A 6,000-nucleotide genomic window follows, 5' to 3' on the forward strand; every position below is an offset into this window, starting at 1 on the left:
TATTCAGATTAATTTATGCTGAACTGAAATTTTTTTTTATTAATTGTGAATTTTTGCTACAAAGTGGGTGAACCATGGAGCATGAACTTCCCAACAAGTTAGCAAGTTGCCCCTCGTTTTGTTCTCAAAAGTTATTTTAATAATCGGTAGCAAAAATTCAAAATAAGTTAAAAGTGGCTTAACATTATGTCATTTTCAAAAGTTGTCATTAACCATGTGAAATAAAAAGATTACCCCTACATCAAATAACTTGGCACATTTTCCACGTAGGCAGTCTTCTTACAATCGGATTAGTACTATCCATTTAAGACCCTTGAAACAATTAAGGCAATAAAAAAGCCCAATTGAATTAAATAATTATTCAATTTGTATATGAATACTACATTTACAGGTAACCAATTGATATAATTAAGGTTTGCCATACAAAAAATTGATTTATGGCAAGGCATGATTTTCTCTTAGAAAATCTGTTTTCTCTCTTAACCCCTACATATTTTCATCATAATCTTCTTCTTCTTCAAGTCTATCTCACACCTTTTCCTGCAAACTTATCCCATCCATTCCTGAATCCATGGCCGCTTCTTCACATTCCACTTGCTGCTTAATCGGTTTATCGAGTTAAACTTTAGTCTTAAGAATTGATTTACAGTGATCCAACTTTATTTAATCACTCGAGAAATTCATACTGAAATCATATGAACTTTTTGCTTATTACACGTTTTTTTAATATTTCCTGAAATCATGTAGCCATCGCTATAAGAAAAGGGCACTTCTCATGAAGAATCCAATTATATTGTTGCAAGAAGAAGATGTAGATGAAGATACCTAGGGGATTGGGGGAGAGAGAGAGGACGGATTTTATGGGAGAGAATCTTGGTATAATTTAATCAACTTTACTTTCTTTTTGCTGAACTTTTATTCTATCAACCCGGTTACTTGTAAGAGTAGTCACATACGAATGAAATATTTAATTAATTTAATTGATCTTTCTTTTATTGCCTTAAGTATATCAAGGGTCTTAAATAAATAGATCTTTTTGAAAAAGATTATGTTGCTGACATGTTTACTTCGATTATGGGTAATGTATTTGGGTTCAAAGTCCTACGCGCTCTACATTTGAAGGATCTGTGAATCCCTTCCGCTTATGCTTAACCTTCTCAAGGCCCGCCTCATGGTATCCAAGTTGAGAGGGATAAATTGAACAAATATGGTTGACCCCTATGGGGATGTACTATTAAACCAAAATTAGGGTTATATACTAAGAACTATGGTAGCACGGTTTATGAATGTCTTCGCGGTGGACTTGATTTTACCAAGGATGATGAGAACGTCAACTCCCAACCATTTATGTGTTGGAGAGACTGTTTCTTATTGTGTGTTGAAGCAATTTATAAAGCATAGGCCGAAACGGGTGAAATCAAAGGACATTACTTGAATGCTACTATGTTTTCCTTCAAACACTGTGAATGGGAATTCATTCACTGTGGGGCTTTAGATGCATGCGGGAGGATATTGAGAGGGTATTTCAAGGAACATACTTGTTGCGTCAAGAAATCGTCGAGCGGTCCTGCGAGTGTCGTCACCTGCAAGTGGACCAAGGGGTCAACAGAGAGAACCGGTGTGGTTCCGGCCTAGGGCTCTCCGATGCCAAAGTTAGATCTCCTGGTGCAAATAGATGAATAGTGATTATTCAGTATGAGTTTAGATGTCCCTTGATGGGGTTGTGTACCTTGCCTTTTATAGTAGCGTATGGCGGTGTGGAGAGTCCCAGTTTGATGGCGATTGTCCCGTTGAGTGGATAGAGGCCCTGGGTAACGGGGCTCTATCCTGATTGATCATCTCCCCACGGGAGGGTGTGTCCTAGTGGTATCAAGATCCTTGGTGGAAAGATACCCGCGTGTGGTGATAACGTCCTTGGTGCTTGAATCCGTCTGGGTGACGTGACTTCTAAGCGGCAGCCTAGAATCCTGGTGGTGACATGAGTCTGTAGCGATACGATCGGGTCATAGGTGGGTAGCCCCCACCTCACGTGCCCTCGATGCTGTGCCTGGGTGCAGGTTGAGCCTGGGTGAGGCCGCGCCCGGATGTGTGGCCGCGCCTAGGTGAGGCCGCACCCGAGTGGTGGCCGCGCGCCTGGGTGAGGCCGCGCCTAGGTGAGGCTGCGCCCGAGTGGTGGCGGCACCTGGGTGCTGGGACCCCGGTTCGTTCCCCTTGGTTATGGAGCGGGTCGTCTGTGACACATGGCAGTCGTTGATTGGCCCGGTGAATATTGGATGTATCATTTGCCCCCCACTCTCTTGGGATAGGATACCCAAGAGAGTAGATGCCGTTACATAGTGAGGGGTCCGCTGCGAATAGACTTTCCTTGCGGGGTTTGCCTGTAAATCCACTAATGAGGTAGGAGAGGTTGGGGGTTCAAACCTTTCCTCCTACACTTTTTCTTCTTTTGTTTTTTGTAGGTATATGTTCCTTTCTTTCACTTTCTCTTCTTTCACTTCTCATCTCTCTTTCTTACTTTTTGTCTCACATTTTTCTCTTCTTTAATTCCCCCCTTGCATTCCACTTTTTGTCTTTTGTCCTCTCTTTGGTGCCCACCATGTGCTTGTTTTTGGGTCACCTCCACTAGTATCCACTTTGCTTGATTTTGGGTCCTTGTGTTTGGTTTGTGCTCACTTGGTGCCTTGGTTTGCTTGGAAGGCTTGAGTGGTGCTTGGCTTGAGTGCCTTACCTCTTGTGATCTTTGTCACTTCATCGTGCCCGTGGTGTGGCTGCATCATCGTCGTGTGCCTGTCTCCCCGTGCGGTCGCCTTTTCTCTGAGGTAAATTCGGTCCCTTTTCTTTCTTTTTCTTTTTCTTTTTTTTATTTTTTTATAGGGCGGTGCCTCGGTGAGGCCGCGCCTGCGGGTGTGGCCGCGCCTGGGTGGCCACGCCTGTGGGTGTGGCCGCGCCTGGGCGGCCGCGCTTGGGGTGGCCGTGCCTGGGTGTGGCCTCGCCTTGGTGTGGCCGCGCCTTGCGGGTGTGGCCCGCGCCTTGTAGGTGTGGTCGCGCCTAGCTGGCCGTGCCTGGGTGGCCGCGCCTGGGGTGGCCGCGGCGTGGGTGTGATGGACCCTCGCTCTTCCTCTCTTTTCTTCCTCTTGTATGTGATGGATCTGCTGTTTATATTTTGCAGGTGGCATTCCTTTCATTTTTTCTTACCAGCTTCGGGGAGATCGCTTTCTTGAGTTAGTAGTTCGTTCCTCTCTTGTCCTTCATGTCGTTCCCGGGTGACCTTGGCCCTGCTTTTGTCGGGGTTGGATCTTCAGAGGAGCGTTCCCCCGGATCGCCTTCTTCTGTGGGTACTCCCTCCTCTATACCCTCCCCTAGTGCTACTGATGGAGGTGTGGGACCTTCTAGTGTCTCCGGTCCCAGTAGGGATCGTCGGCCCTCGGGGGCGGCATCCTCAGCCGCCGGTCCTGCTGATAGGTTGGGCCCTGTTGCTAGCATCTTGTCACCTTCTGACTTGGTCTCCCTCCGTGAGGAGTTCCATATTCCCGCCAAGGTCATGTTGCGTGCTCCTGGGCCTGGTGAGTATGCCTTCTCTCACCGTGCGGGTGAGATCTGTCTCTACCGTTCATTTTTTCTCCAGGGCCTTCGCCTTCCTATCCCTCGCTTTGTCGAGTTGGTGTTAGAGCATTGGCACCTCACCCCTGGGCAGGTGTTGCCCAACTCTTGGAGGGTGATCTTGGGTTTCTATGTCTTCTTCGCCCGCTTGGGGCGTGCCGCCACTGTTCCCCTGTTCTCCCACTTTTATCTGTTGAAGAAGGGGAACCATGGATGTTATCACTTTGCTCGCCGCGTGCTCAAGGGGCCCTATGCCTCTGTGGAGCTTCTCACGGGGATCACTAGCCACGTGAAGTATTGGAGGGATCACTTCTTTTTTGCCACGGTCCCCCAATGCCCATTACAGACTGTTAGGGAGGTTATTGACCTCAAGAGGGTCAATCAGGGGCTTGAGCTGAGTGATTTTGAGGGTGACTCCCTCAAGCTGTGCCTGGGTCGCGATCAGTTCCACGTCCAGGAGTTGGACTCGTAGGCCTTCCTGTCTCTCTGGAAGCTGAGTCCTGGTAAGAGCATTGTCTTTTGTACTTGATTGGCATGTTGGTATTTGAATGTATATGTCATCTGATTGGTTGGGTGGTCTATGCAGTGGATACGCGTCCGGACTTCAGTTTGCTCCGTGGCAATCTGCGGAGGAAGGCCACTTCTCAGGGTGGTCCATCTGCTGGAGTGACCGATGTTAGTGGTGCTTCTGCGCCTGTGGTTGTTGGAGCGAAGCGGAAGGGTGGACCAGGACATGCCCGCGTGACGAGCTCTGGTGTGTATGTCCTCCTTCCCCGTACTTCTCTTGATGATGATGGCGTTTCAGGCTCTGTGCCTCTGCCTCTCTCTGTCGCTCCTTCCAGATCTTCTGTATTGCCCCTTTCTAAGGGGAAAGGTGCGAATTCCTCTGACGGTACTGCCACTGATCTTCCCACGCTGGGTGAGTCCCTGGTGATCACCTTGGGCGTGCCGGAGGGCTCGACCTTGGCCGAAGCCGGCATGTCACGGGAGTAGGTAGATAGGGGCAGGCTCCCTACCGCGAGGATGGCCTTGCAGAGGCTTAGCGATGCTTGTCTGGCTTAGACCCTCTACCATGATATGGCTTCGGTGAGTTATCCCTTTTTTGTCTCGTCATGTTCATTGCTCCATTTATTTTTAGATTGTTTTATCGCCTGCCATGTTGATTGTAGGTCCATCACCGTATTGCTGAGGCGGTGCTTCGATTGGAGGGTCACGCTTCTCGTGAGGTGCAGATACAGCGCACCTTGCGTGACGTGGAGAGGGAGCTCCAGGGACAGATCGATGCCCGTGAGAGGGCCGAGGCCGATGCGCAGAGGGTGTCGGTGGAGCTCATGGTGGCGTCCGGGAAGCTCCTGGAGATGTCTGAGGAGCTGCGTGTGACCTCTGCTGGTGCGGCCGAGAGCTCGGCTAGGGTTCTTGCCTTGGAGGAGGAGCTTCATTCATTGAGGGGAAGGCATGAGGTGGAGCTGGCATCTACAGGTGAGCGAGCTGTGGCTGAGTTCCAGGCATCCTCTGCATTCTCGACGCTGTATCAGGCGCAGCTTTAGCCCGCCTATGAGGGAGGGGTCCGGAACTTAGCTGCTTATGTCCTGGAGGTGACCCCCGATTATGACTTCTTTGTTTTGGGGTTCTCTGAGTTTGCTGCGGCGCTTCCGGGTGTAGCTGTGGTGGAGAGCATTTCGATGTCAGAGGTGGAGGCTGCCCTGCCTGAGGGGGGTGCTGCTGCGCGTCTTCTTGAGGTGGACATGATGTCTCCTGCTGGGTCGGAGGTGACCCACCACTCTGTGATCCCTTGACCCTACGGCCGTACCGATCCTGTAGACGTCTCAACCTTTTTCCTTTTTTGAACTTGAGTTTGTAACTACTATGACTTTTCTATGTGATCGTTTTTGCTTCTCTTTGACTGCATTGTCTCTTGGTGATTGTTTGCGCGTTGATACTCTTTGACCCTTGATAGTCATGGGATTTTGGTAGTGGCGTCGTGCCTTGGTGATCCTCAGACCTTGGTGGGTTAACGCCTTAGACGTAGAGCCTCAGTGTTGGCATGACGCCTTAGGCACACGGCCTCAGTGTTGGCAGGTCGCCTTAGGCATACAGCCTCAGTGTTGGCATGTCGCCTTAGGCCTAAAGCCTCTGTGTTGGCATATCGCCTTAGGTATGAAGCCTCAGTGTTGGCATGTCGTCTTAGGCATGAAGCCTCAATGTTGGCATGTTGCCTTAGGCATAAAGCCTCAGTGTTGGCATGTCGCCTTAAGCCTCAGTGTTGGCATGTCGCCTTAGGCATGAAGCCTCAATGTTGGCATGTCGCCTTAGGCATGAAGCCTCAGTGTTGGCATGTCGCCTTAGGCATGAAGCCTTAGTGTTGGCTTGTCGCCTTAGGCATGAAGCCTCAGTGTTGGC

Source organism: Telopea speciosissima, chromosome 2, assembly GCF_018873765.1.
Source record: "Telopea speciosissima isolate NSW1024214 ecotype Mountain lineage chromosome 2, Tspe_v1, whole genome shotgun sequence".
Taxonomy (NCBI): Eukaryota; Viridiplantae; Streptophyta; class Magnoliopsida; order Proteales; family Proteaceae; genus Telopea; species Telopea speciosissima.